Raw genomic sequence first — 13,836 nt, 5'->3', positions numbered from 1 at the left:
ATTCCATGTTGGTTATAAATCAATTGGCCGGAAGCTATGAATGCCGGAGTGAAGTTCTCATAACCTATTTCGAGAGAAGTATACAACTGTTAAAGGAATTCAAGAACTTCCGATTGGAGCATATTCCCCGATTGCATAATGAAGACGCTAATCGGTTAGCCCAGCATGCCTCGGGATATCAGCCAATGATTAATGCGACATCGGTAGTCAGTGCCGGTGATTGGAGGGGAGAAATTATTGATTATCTAAAAGATCCATCCAAAAAAGTTGAAAGACGGGTTCGATTTCAAGCAACCAAGTATGTGATCCTTGAAAATGAATTGTATTATCGAACTATCGACGGAATTCTTCTCCGATGCTTGGGTGATGATGAAGCCAGAAGTTTGATGGGAGAAATCCATGAAGGAGTGTGTGGAGCGCATCAGTCAGCTTTTAAGATGAAGTGGATGATTCGAAGGAATGGATATTTTTGGCCAACCATACTTGAAGATTGTTTTAAATATTTCAAGGGATGTCAAGGTTGTCAAAAGTTCGGTAATATCCAGAGAGCACCCGCATCGGCTATGAATCCTATAATAAAACCTTGGCCGTTCCGGGGGTGGGCCATCGATCTGATCGGCCAGATTTATCCACCATCTAGCAAAGGGCATAAATTCATTCTAGTTGCCACTGACTATTTCACCAAGTGGGTCGAAGCTATTCCTTTGAAGAAAGTCACATCGGCCAATATGATTGATTTTGTGAAGGAGCATATTATTTACCGATTTGGGATTCCCCAAACGATTACTACCGATCAGGGCACCATGTTCACGTCGGGGGAGTTCGATGAATTCGCAATCGGTATGGGAATTAAAGTGTTGAATTCTTCTCCTTACTATGCTCAAGCCAATGGGCAGGCCGAAGCGTCTAACAAGGGAATTATCAAGCTTATTAAACGAAAGATTGAAGAAAATCCTAGGCGGTGGCATACATTGTTGAATGAAGCACTGTGGTCTTATCGGATGGCTTGTCATGGATCAACCAAGGTGTCACCTTATCAATTGGTGTATGGACATGATGCAGTTTTGCCTTGGGAGATTAAGGCTGGATCTAGGCGATTATCTTTTCAAGATCAATTGGCTGCCGATGATTATGCCACTTTAATGACCGATGAGTTAGATGATTTAGCAGGGCATCGGTTAAAGGCTTTAATGAGTATAGAAGAAAATAAGAAGAGAGTTGCCAGATGGTATGATAAAAAAGTGAAGGCCAAGGAGTTTGCCGATGGGGATTTGGTATGGAAGTTGATTTTGCCAGTCGGGACTAAAAGTTCAAAGTTTGGGAAGTGGTCTCCTAATTGGGAAGGTCCTTATCGGATAAAACGCTCAGCTCCTGGTAATGCCTATATTCTAGAAACTCTCGAAGGAGTTGAATTTCCCAGAGCGTTAAATGGTAAATATTTGAAGAAGTACTACCCCAGCATATGGATCGATGCATAAAAGGTTAAGTGCCGATAACACTCCTATCGGCTGAATTTAAATGTTCAAGGGCAGACTTAATGTTTCAAAAGATGCCGATAACAGTCTTATCGGCTAGACTAAAAGCTAAAAGCGGGGAAACAAAGGTGTGTCGCCGATGAAAGCTTCAGATGTTCAGCAGCGCTTGGATTGCGGATATGGCGCGCAGCCGAATCTGGTTGGCTGCCTCTATCTCTTTGATATCGTCATCGGCAGAACCTTCAATCGGCTTCAGCTTCCTCTTCAGTTGCAGCGCTTTACGACCATGGACGTTTCGTTCCTGTTCAAGATGCTTGATGGTCTCCAGCAGTTGACTATCTTCTTGCTGGGCTTGGGACAGGGCGTCTTCTACTTGCTTGAGTTCAGCCAGCAGAGCTTCTCTTTTTGCCGATAGATCAGACATTTTCTGCTTCAGTGCATCACCTGAGGACTTTAAGATGCCGATGTTCTTATGTTTCTCATCGGCTAAGAGTTTTTCTTTCATCATCTCCTCAGAGAGCTGGATTTGAGCAGCTCTGTCGGCAAGGCGTCGAGTAGCTCTCTGGTACTGTAGCTGGCGGCTTTCTAGATGTGCAGCGTGGAAGAGTGCTTCTTCGGCATCGGCAGGAATTTGGCCTCTAAGAGTCTTGAACAGGGCCTTGGCTGGGTCAGAATCGTCGACCAGTTGAGTTGTGTCTTGATGAAGTATGGCCGATAGCTCCTCCAGCCTAGCTCTGGTTTCTGCCGATACAATTCCAACTGCCCGAGAGGAGCTTGCTTCCCCGCCCTCTTCTTCGAAGATATCAATAGCGAAGGAGAACAAGCTGTCGGGAGAATCTTGTTCCTGAAAATGAAAATGAAATAGGTCAATTTTATGGTCAAAACTTCGGCAGATGATACCGATGGAAAAGTGGATGACTTACTTGCTTCAAGGCGATTTCCTGCCGTTGACTCAGAGAGGCCGATGGAGCTGCAGGTTGATCGGCAAATGTTGCCGATAGAACGATATCGCCTGAAAGAAGACAGGAAGGATTATAAGAATAAATGAAAATAAGTTTATCGGTAGGAGTATTGTTGGGATATGTTACCCGGAAGAGGAACAACAGTTGTTTGAATTGAGGAAACCGCCGATGATATAACTGGACCTGCCGGGCCAGTTGTTTGTTCACCTACGTCAGCTGACGTACCTGTCGTTTGAGGTTCTTCTTGCTGAGGTTCTTCCATCTGTGGTGCTTCCTGTATTGATTGAGGAGATGGTGCTTGCTGTGCCTGGACTTCTGGAGGAGAAGGGGAAGATTCCACCGGGATTGGAGACACCGGAGGAGGAGGAGGAGTTGCCACTTTCTGACGCTTTGTTCCAGTCTTAGCACCTTGGACGCCTTTCAAGGCAACCTTGGCGTTTGGCTTTTGCCGATGCACCAGTTTGCTGCAACAACGATAAAGAGTTTATGAGCACAGATAACCGATATAAAGATAGTCAGCATAAATAAAAAAGGGTTTTAACAGATTGCCTTGAAAGCTTGCGCCAGAGTGGAAGCAGTTACCGTTGGTGATGTCTGAGTTTTCCTGGTGGTAACTTTCTTGAGACGCGCACCCCGGTGCACGATGGAAGCCAGAGTGGGAGCATTGTGGCCGATTGAGGAGATCGGGCCTGATGGGAATAAGTCGATCGGCTTGCCACTCCTGCTAACCGATGGGGGGGTGTTGTCAATCTGCAAAAAGAATACAGGGGTAAGTTACCGATGGGAATAGTATTGGAAAATGAGACATTGGTTTAAAATACTTACAGTGTCGTCAGGGACTTCGTATTCGGGGTCGATCATGCCGCGGTATGAGAGGGCCGATCTGCAGAGTAGATTCTCCTTCCATTCTGCCCACCATAGCTTGTATGCTTGAGTGATAAAGGCAGCTGGAACCCATTCTGACAGATCTACATCTGTATCGGCATTTGGTGGTAGCTGGGCTACTCGAGTCCACTCGAGGAGGTTAGCGATGGGTTCTCTGGGCTTTATTACATCGGCATAAGGAAGTGCGATCGGCAATTGGCCGAAAGCTAGCTGGCGAGCTAATGCCGATGGATTATAAAATTCATAGGTTTGGGGAGAGGTTTTCGTGCTGCCGAAGAAGTTCACTGGTATGGCTCTGGGAGTCACGATTGCCATCATCACCTCATTGTCCCTATCAAGAGCTTCGTCGAACGGATTGAAGGTCAGAGGGAGCATGCTATCTGGGTCGTCATAAGCCAGCCATGGTCGTTCATCTCTGGCCAGACCCTCATACAGCGTTTCGAAGAATCGGCCGATCTGATCCGGAATGTTCCCTGAACCGGGTAAAACTATAACAGCTTCGCCAAAGTTCAGGGGGGCACGTGTTGCCGATTCCTCTTCACCCAACACATGGTTCTCGGCTATATCTCTTGGGAAGTGCTGAGAGAACAAGTTGAGATCGAGGCGCTTGTGCAGGTGCAGATTGAGCCACATATTAATAAACCACCAAGGACCTCCCAAGTTGCCGATAGGTTGGCCGAGCAGGAGTTTCTGGACTACCTGATGAAGAAGGTGATAAACAGCGCCAAGCAAATAACGGCCGAGAGGAAATTGACCACCGCTAGCCAGTCTTTCTGCTGCCGATAGATAGACAGAAGTCGGTCCTGCCGATCGACCACAGAATACAAACTTGTCTAGCCACATGTTCAGAAAAGTGGTTTGTTCCTTTATGGTGACAGGCCCTCTCCCGCGGTACTTCTGGATGTACCCTGACCAGCCGCCGATAGCGCGAGTCTCCACTTTGGCACTAGGGGCGGTATCAAAAAAGTGGGTGCTATCGGCAGAAGATATGTCTAACCCAGTAAGCATGGCTACATCGGCAAGGGTAGGAGAAGCAGGGCCGTGGCCAAAAACAAAAGCGTTGAGAGTGTCTGACCAAAAGTAAGATGCGGCTATCAGCAATGACTCGTTCCTGTGCATATCGGCAATGGACAGCCTAATGCATTGAGCTAATTTCCTCTCACCCCATTGAACTTCATAAGAGTTGCTGACCCTCAAGAACCAGTCTTTCCACCCTACAGTAGGGCTAGGCCAAGAGCGAAAGGTGTCCTTCCATAGATCTAGAGCAAAGTTTTCAGCTCTAAAGGGAATCCTATTGGTTTCTGCGTTGATAAGGTCGGTTGGATCTGGATCCCCTAGAGGGCCGAGGCATTGAAGATGTGGTTGATCGGTAGGAATGACAATTTTGTTGGATAACTCCTGGTGTTTTGGGGAATAAAGATACAAAGAAAAAGGAGAAGGAAAATATTCGGTAAGGTAAATCGCAGATGAACAGGAATGCAGGAAAAAGGTACAGCAGATGAGATGGAAGTCTGACCTCAGGGACGACGAAGCCAACGGCCATCTTGTCGTGAAGGGGACGCTGGAAGACGCCGGAGTTGATGAAGAAGAATGCTTGTCGGAGATCTTGAGGATTGAGAATGGCGCCGCCGCTGGAAAAGTGAAGTTGGATGGCAGAATGATGTAATGGGGGAGGAGTACCCAAGAAGGAACTATTTATAGGGCAAGATGGACAAGGGCAAATCTGACTTATTTCTTTGCCGCATCCGAGAAACCCGAGGGTACTCAAGTGGATATGGTAACTGTTCGCACGATAATCCAGAGATTGTGCAGGTGATTTGACAGGAAGCGGTCATTATCTAAAGATATTTTACTGTGCGCGATCTCCTGGTCGGTCCATCGGTGATATTCTATAACGGTCGTCCTGCCGATGGGCGGATAGAGGGGAAGTAACCGTTTTTACGAATATCCTGGGCAGAGCATCGGCAGATCTTTGTAACGGTATTGTTGCCGATGTACGACTAAGAGAGATGCCCGTTTGGGAAGTTGTGGATTTCGAGGGATCTGCGGAGGATTAGGATCAGAGTTGCCCAGATTGAGGTTGTCGGTTACCAGATTAGGAGCATTAATTGCGAAGAAGACATCATTACTGCAGAGAATTTCGGAGCATTAATAGTTTTATACTCCGAAACTGGGGGGCATGTGTTGACACCATTTTTGGGCACGTGTCCAGGATGGCAGGACAGGGTGGCAGTACGATGCGGGTTGCTGGTAAGGATGGTTGCCGATGAGGGAAAGGTTGAATGTGACTAAGTCCTCAGACAGTAATATGGTGCTGATGACCAAGTAAAAGGGTCTGCCGATGACTATGGCAAGGGGATTGCCGATGACGCGAAGGAGGAGTCCGGAAGCTGCCAGTTGTCATGTGGAGGAGTTTCGGTTTGTCACGAAGGATGGTTTTATTATTTTCTTATGTTATTTGTATCGTTTTGTATACGGGTTCCGTGTGATTTGGAATTCGAATTCTAATCGTGTCTGGTCGTAGCTCTTTGAGCAGGGTATAAATATAAGCCCTAAGACCTTGTAATCAGAATATCTATCAATCAATCAAACATACGTTTTTTACTCATATTCCAGCATTTACTTTTCGACGACTTCGTCATACGTTTTCTTTTTGTTACGAGTTCTTAGGAATTCGTCGACTCAAGCTCGGCGTATCCTCAAGTTCCGCGTGAGTACCTCTTAGCCGTGACATCCGGGCGTATCGCTGTTGTCAGGACTAAAGTATTCGAGTTATTACCTTTGCCGATAGTAAGGTCAAATCGGCTGGCACGCCTTAACGTTTGGATCGGGTATTAGCCCTTTGTGTTTGCAGACTAGTTTTTGCATCAACAGCAACTGTAATTATTAGTTGTCACATGAAAGGCCCTAAAAAGAAATCTCTAGTTTGTTCGCTTGACTAAAAAACATTGCTGAGTAGACAAGTTGAAGTCAACAGGCTCAATGACTCAAACAACGGAAATCATACAATAAATCCTGTACTCCGTATGTATGTACGTATATGCACATATATACGTACCTTACATACGCGCCTGTGCGCCCTGCGCTCAATTATTGAACCGTACGTCCATCGGCTGCACCATGCACACTGCACAGAAACGGATACACCCACTACAGCAGCACTAGTAGATCGACGAGCGGTGACAGACCTAGAGCTGAGGCCACCACCATGCATGGTCCATGGCATGGCGCACCTACTACTGACGAACTGATGAGCGTCCGTGGAAGAAGGGCATGACGCTGACGATGCTAATGACGGCCACTTCCGTGACCTAGGCGGAGAGCCACATCAAGTCTACTTCTCTGTTTGGCCAAGACACGGCGAACTTTTCCTTTTGTCACGGCACGGCTCCGGCCTGCCGGTCCCGCCACTCCCGCTGTGGGATGTTGGGAACCACCCGTCTTGGCGTTGATCGATCGATCGGGGCAGAGAGCGCGGCGAGCGGCGTGCGAAAGCAGCATTGGAGCTAGCTGGACGCGCGTATACATGCATGGGCGCGCCGCGCCGCGCCGGCCGCGATCGCGAAGCAGGATGTGACACGGATCGCGTAGGCGCAGCGGGATATAGGCCTGGCTGTCTGGCCCTGCATGCACGAGCGGTCGCGTCTCGCGTGGCACGGGATCGAGGAGATGCACACTGCAATATGCAGCGAGCAAAGGCATCGGCGTCGTCGTTGGACCGTGGTCGATCGGTGGAGACAAGCGATGGATCGGATGCATGCATGCATGCCGTGGCGTCCTGTGACGTGGTAGAGAAACGAGGAGAAGGACGGACGGATGGGTCCACACGGGTGATTCGTGCTTGGACAAACAACTCGGACCGGACGACGGGGCGACCTGTACGTACGTATCGTCTTGCAATGCTAGATTGACGTGACGCGCTGCTGGCTCTGTGCGCGCGAGGCGTGGGCGTGCCGTGCCGTGCCGTGCCATCGTCTCGTAATTTCCCTGCCTGCCTTTGCTTTACAAGTCCTAGAAAGCCAATGAGGCTGCGCCTAGGTTACCATGTGGATTCTTTACAGGCACTGTATCTTGTCCTACATGGGCAACGAGCCAACAGGCGCCATCCTCATCGTCTATATACGTATCGTCACGTACACGTAAGACTGGGACCCCGTGTAGTACATCGTAGACTTGTTTTTCTCTAAAAGGCAAAAACTTTTACAACATATACATATAACATTAAATATAAATAAAAATAATTAATTATATAAATTACTTGTAATTTACTAGGCGAATCTTTTGAGTTTAGTTAATCCATAATTGAACAATAATTATCACATATACAAACAAAAATGCTACAATAACCGAAAAAGTTTTCCTAAAGGAACTAAACAAGGCTCGGTCCATGAATCTTCTACCTTGTTTAGTTCAAGAAAAGAGTTTGAATGTCACATCGAATATCCAGCACATATTTAAAGTATTAAACATAGATTAATAAAAAAATAATTAGAAAAATTTATCTCTAGAAACTGTGAGATAAATTTATTAAGCCAAATTTATTCATCAATTGTCATAGACTAATTAGAAAAATTTATCTCATGATTTACAATCAACCTATGTAATTAGTTTTTTTCGTCTTTAATGCTACCGTTTTTGTTGCGTGACAGAACAAGGCAGCGAGCCGGAGCCATGCGTGGTCAAATCGTGTCCTACACTATCCGTACAGTGACTGCCAGTTTATCTCACGGCAGGGCAGACCAAGGGAATCGGGAAGAAAGAAGGTAGTCCCTCAAGGCCTTGTTTATGTTTTTTAAAAAAAGTTATCAAAAATTTTAGATTCTTCGTTACATCAAACTTTACGACGCATACATAAAGTATTAGATATAGATAAAAATAAAAATTAATTATACAGTTTATCTGTAATTTATATGACGTATCTTTTGAGCTTAGTTAATCCATGATTAGACAATATTTGTAAAATACAAATGAACTACAATACTCGAAGTCTAAAAATTTTGCTAACTAAGGCCTTGTTTAAATGTGAAAACTTTTTGGATTTCGCTACTGTAGCACTTTCGTTTATTTGTCCAATTATTATCCAATTATAGACTAACTAGGGTCAAAATATTTGTCTCGCGATTTACAGGCAAACTGTGTAATTAGTTTTTATTTTTGTCTATATTTAATGATTTATGCATATGCCGCAAGATTCGATGTGACGGAGAATCTTAAAAAAACTTTTTGATTTTTGGGGCGAACTAAACAAGGCCTAAATAAGGCCAGGCTCGAGAATTTTAAAAGTATATTTTTAAACTTTGTATTTTAGGTTCATATTTATTTATAGAACTATCAAAGTGTATTTTTCTCTTTACAATTTTATTTTCAACTCAACTTTGTCTTTGTTCTACGCGCAACATTGCACTATTGCACTTAGTTAGCTCCAACACCACCCGCGATTGGAGATAGAAAAATAATATTCATCTAAAAACTCTTTCGCCATTAATAATTTCAAGTTGTAGTTACCTTATAATGGTTGCAGTTGCACCGAACACTATTTATTTCTCTAAGAGTACATGGATATATTGAAACAATAGCAGATCTATAACTTTAATAATTCATGGATGAAACTGTGAGTAAAATATAAAATTTTCTTTTTGAATAGATAAAATTGAGTTGAAAATAAAAGTTAGATCCAGTTTGATAGTTTATAGATGAAACTGAGCCCAAAATACTAAGTTTTGAGTGCCAAAATACAATCATCTTCTTTGTTGTAGGATGAAACTGAGCCTAAAACTACAGTTTCAAGACCTAAATGGTTGTTTCAAAAGTTTAGGGATAAAATTAAGTCTCGAATTGAGGGACCAAAATGGTTATTCTGCCAAGAGAAGAATGGAAAGTGGAAATGAACAATCTGCTCCAGAACACCTCTTGTTTCTCCTTCCCAACGGCATGTGTTTGCAGAATAACCATTTTGTTTCCAGAACACCTCTAGTTTGCATGTGTTTCCAGAACGCTCCAGCAGTCCAGCATGGTTTCAGGCCGTGAGAAACAATTAATGATGGCGCGTGCGCGGTAATCCTGAATTCCTGATCCCCTTGCTCTGTTTCGTACAAGCTGGTGCGCTTTTGCCTGTGCAATTTGGAGCGTCGTCTCCCGTTGACACCTCCGTAACGACAAGTCGACAACCGCTCCATGACATGATTATGGGCTGGCATAGGAAACGATCGACTCTCAAAGTCTGGTTGCAATAGCTTGTTGTCCATGTCCTCCTCAGTTTACGATAGAACAATCGATTTCTCTTCTTCGAGAAAATCATCATCACCAGAGAAACGGTCGTGTTTGCACATCAATGCGCTTGCAGAATAACCCGTTCTCCTATATATTAAAACAAGTCTTATGCGTCACAAATATTGGACGTTTAAAGATATATTTAGCACCTACACCTAATAGAAACTGCTTATCTTTACGTGCTCTCTTTATTCATATATTTGTAGTTTCTCTCTTTCATTGCATATCCGTAACTTAAAACTGAATCAACTTTTGTTATAGCTTATGTGAAGTAAAATCATGAATCAAGATTTTAGATTTCAATTTTTGGTCTTATTAGATTAGATTATACCACGTTTGCATCTATATTTGAAGTTAAAGCTCTAAAGTTAGTGTACCTCTTATTCAAAACTCTGATTTCTTTTTATTCCAATAAGGCTTTTTTTTAAGTCTTAGATTACATTCTTAGTTGCTAGAATGGCAGCATCTTTTTTCACTGCTCTAAGTGTTGGATTTTATATTCCAAAATATAATTATCAAAACATATATTCATCACTCAAGCATGCACACATGTGTAGCTGGCGGCATACACTATGTATATTTACTTTGAACTTTTTTTTTCATACATTAATAGTGATTGTCGTAGGTATTTAGAAACAATGCAAGCGTACCTTGTGGTTATTTTTTTATAATCGTTGATAGTTCTAATTTGGAAGTAAATATGAGAGATAGAAACACATGGGTTTATTGATTATCTTTCATAATGGCAGAATTGGAGAATTTAGATACAAATTTATAAGTGTACTTTAGGTTATCTTTTATAATGACATAGTGGTAAATTTAGATGTAGGTTTGGGGTACATTTTATTAGGTAACTGCTCTGGGCAATTTACATGCAAATTTAGGGGGCATTTTATGTTATCTTCTATGATGAAATTTACCAATGATTATTAGATTGTAACAAATCATTGAATTGGTGTTTATGATTTTTATAATAATTTTATGATATGCCTTTTTCTATAGCACACGTCTAATAAGAATTAACACCTTAATAGTAAAAGATGACAAATCATGAGGAAACGGAATGAATTTTGAAATCCATGCAAGTTATGTAATTTTGTTCAAAGTCTTAATTACATTGGATCTCTCATAGCAACAACTGGGGTTTTGAGATTCTTCATTCATTTTCTCTGGAAAAAAAAATCGTGTCTAAAAAAGAGCAAGTAACAACAGCATGTGTACTATAACTACAATATCGCATCGCCATACATCGTCGTCTGACAGGCGCTCCATGAATGACCATTCCACTAGGATCGATGTCATGCTGTACAAGTACAAGCTCCACTAACATCGATGATGGCGTTGGTGCTGCTGGCCATTGCGGGGCAGCAAGCCATCGATCGTACTAGTACGTCAGATGGCGCTCAAGCCCACTAGTGCCCGTCCGTACCGTACGTGTCCATCGGCCGGCCGGCCGGTCTCGCGCACGATGCATAACACTGTTACATCGATCGTACTAGTACGTCAGATGACACAAGTACACATGTCTCCATGCATGCACGCACCGCGCCCGGCCTGCTGCCCACACTCGCCACTCGCCACCAGGCACCAGCGCCACACGCGCCGAGCGCAGTCGGGCGCCTGTGCCGATTGCACAGAGACACACGGAGCGAGAGCGCTGGACCGTGGTACGTGCGCACGCAGCGTGCGCGCCGCCCGATGTTTGCTGCCATTCTCCCCGTCATCGCCGGCCGCGAAACCATGGCCGTGGCGCTGGATGAAGCGGACGCGCTGTTCGTGCAGCTAGCGCGGGCATCGATCGATCAGGGCCGCGAAACCATGGCCGTGGCGCTGGAAGAGTCTTGTGCTTGGCGCCCGTCCCCTGGGGCGGACCACGGGGTCGTCGGAGGTGGAACACTGTGTGTGTTGGACGTCTCGCGCTCTCACTCTTTTTTGGCCGCTACAGATGGTCACAGACTCACAAGGGGTACGAACACACTTGCGCTTGCTGACTGCTGAGAGATCGACCCCACCGAAATCCTCACCCATTGCCGATCAGTATATATGAGTGGTTCATATATAGACTGACTGGTGCTGCCAGCATGCACATTATTCACATGCGTCGTCTGTGTCTCTTGGCGATTTGGCGTCGCCACGACGGCACTGCCCGCCCCCGCGCGCCCGGACACGGGACGTGTCGTAGTCGTACTCACTCCGCTGCTGACTCGCGGCCGTCGTCGGCGGAAGCACCAAGCCACGGGCTACCGCTGGCTCCGCTAGCTAGCCTGCTGCATTTCGTCTCGTGCGCGACGCGCGCAGATCTGCGCGGCGGGGCAGCGGCGTGGTCCGCGCCGAGCGCAAGGCCCGGAGTGCGATCGATCCATCGATGATGCCTACAGCTACAAGCTACAAGAGCGGCCGGCCACACTCGTCTCGTGTCCGGCCCTGCTCATCCGTCCCATTCCCAGGCGGGCAGCGGCAAAGCACGTTTGTCTGGGAGCCCCGGCCCGGCTACTCTGAATTCCTGATGGAGCCCCAGAACGTGACGTGTCCAGGGGAACGGCCAAACCCATCCGCTTCCGGCTCTCGTACCCACACTACTGCATGCCGCTGTCGGTTTCCTTTCATGCTGGATTGCTGTTCGGAGTACCGAGAGTACTACGCGCTCCTTTCAAAATGTTTGGTGCGTTGCATGATGATGCCTATATATATATATGCTAGTCATTAGTGAGTGAGTGGCTAGGAGTATCAGGTTAGGGTTTCGTACGTATCTTCTGTGTTGTCAAACAGTGGAGTGCAGAGCACCGACGGGCACTGTACAACGCACTGAACCAAAGGTTTCACCTTCAGCTTCATCCTACGATTTGGCATCTTGATAGCCCTTTTGCCCCCCCTTTATTTCCTCTATACAGTAATACAGAGACCAAAGAGTATCAAATGTGAGGTGCGCCCGTCAGCAAAACGCGCCATATATAGCCGGTAGATTTGCCGTGGAAGCTTGCTGATTGGAACCGTCTGGCGGCCCTGGCCTAGTGCAACTTTCGGTGGCTACACACTCCAGCTACCTCAGCCAGACCTCCGGCGGGCATGTGCAAGCAATGCATGCACTCCCCGGCCAAATGCATCGTTTCAGTGCAGGTTCTGAATTCACTGCATCTTCTCTGAACATATACTAGTACCTGTATGTACTAGTAGTATATCTCAATTAACTAGTGATCTCCCACATTCCAACCAAGAATAATGCTCGCTTTAACCTCGCCCTTATCCCATCCCGCTGTCAGTGATTGGCAGTTCGGCACAAAGCCCACACGCACACACGTGCCCGCACGCATCTCTCGTATCAGCAAAGCCCGCACTGCAACTCTTGTATCTGCAAACGCCAAGAAATTCCAAAACGAGGGGGCAGCGGCCACACCGGCCCCCGAAAGCGGCCGTGTGGTAGCCTCCAAGATCGGAGCATCGCACGGTATATCGGCATGGCAATGGCATGGCATGAACAATAAAAATGGGGAGCACAAACGAGTGACGCTGCAGTGCAGGGTACAGGGCATACGTGCCTGAAAATGAGAGATACAGCTTGCCTTTGAAGTCTGAACATTGGCATGGCTTTAGCCTGTAGCAGACTCTTGCTCTCTCCCGGTGACTTTACAAATTTTCTTACGGTGAGACCGTGAGAGTGTGAGGAACTGGAAGCCTGCGAGCTGATGCTTCCATGTGCGTGCCTCAATCATGCACGCACGCAGACGCAGACGCAGATGCAGACGCAGGCAGGCAACCGGAATTCCATGGGAGCCACCAGACGTACCATCCGACGTGTCATGTCCGAGTGGCACTGGATTATACAGTATAGTGGTATTATTATATTATATATTTTATATCTCTGCTGGCTTGCTTCGCTTTCTGCCTGTTACCTGCAGCCAGCGGCGCCATTTGTCTGCTATAAATTATTAAACTAATCGGCAGTGCACTTGCTTGAGTGCCAGGCAAGGAGTGGCCGGGGGCACTTTTTTAGCTGGTGATGTGAGGTTTGCTGGTGGATTGTTGCCCTGGAGGATGGAGGCTGGAGGCGACAAGGACACCAGACATTCCATGGCTTCAGATCTTCCCAAACGCCCAAACAAATGCACCAATCGCGCCGCGGCTTTGTGCTAAGCAACCCGGGCAACTTTTTGTCAGGTCATGTGTCGTGCTTGTTTCGTGAGGATAAACTAATGGCGATGTCGACATTGCTTGCTTTGCTTTGCTTTCTCCAGGAACTTTGACCG

Source organism: Sorghum bicolor, chromosome 1 (genome assembly GCF_000003195.3).
Source record: "Sorghum bicolor cultivar BTx623 chromosome 1, Sorghum_bicolor_NCBIv3, whole genome shotgun sequence".
NCBI classification, from domain to species: domain Eukaryota; kingdom Viridiplantae; phylum Streptophyta; class Magnoliopsida; order Poales; family Poaceae; genus Sorghum; species Sorghum bicolor.
Note: the sequence above shows the minus strand (reverse complement) of the source record.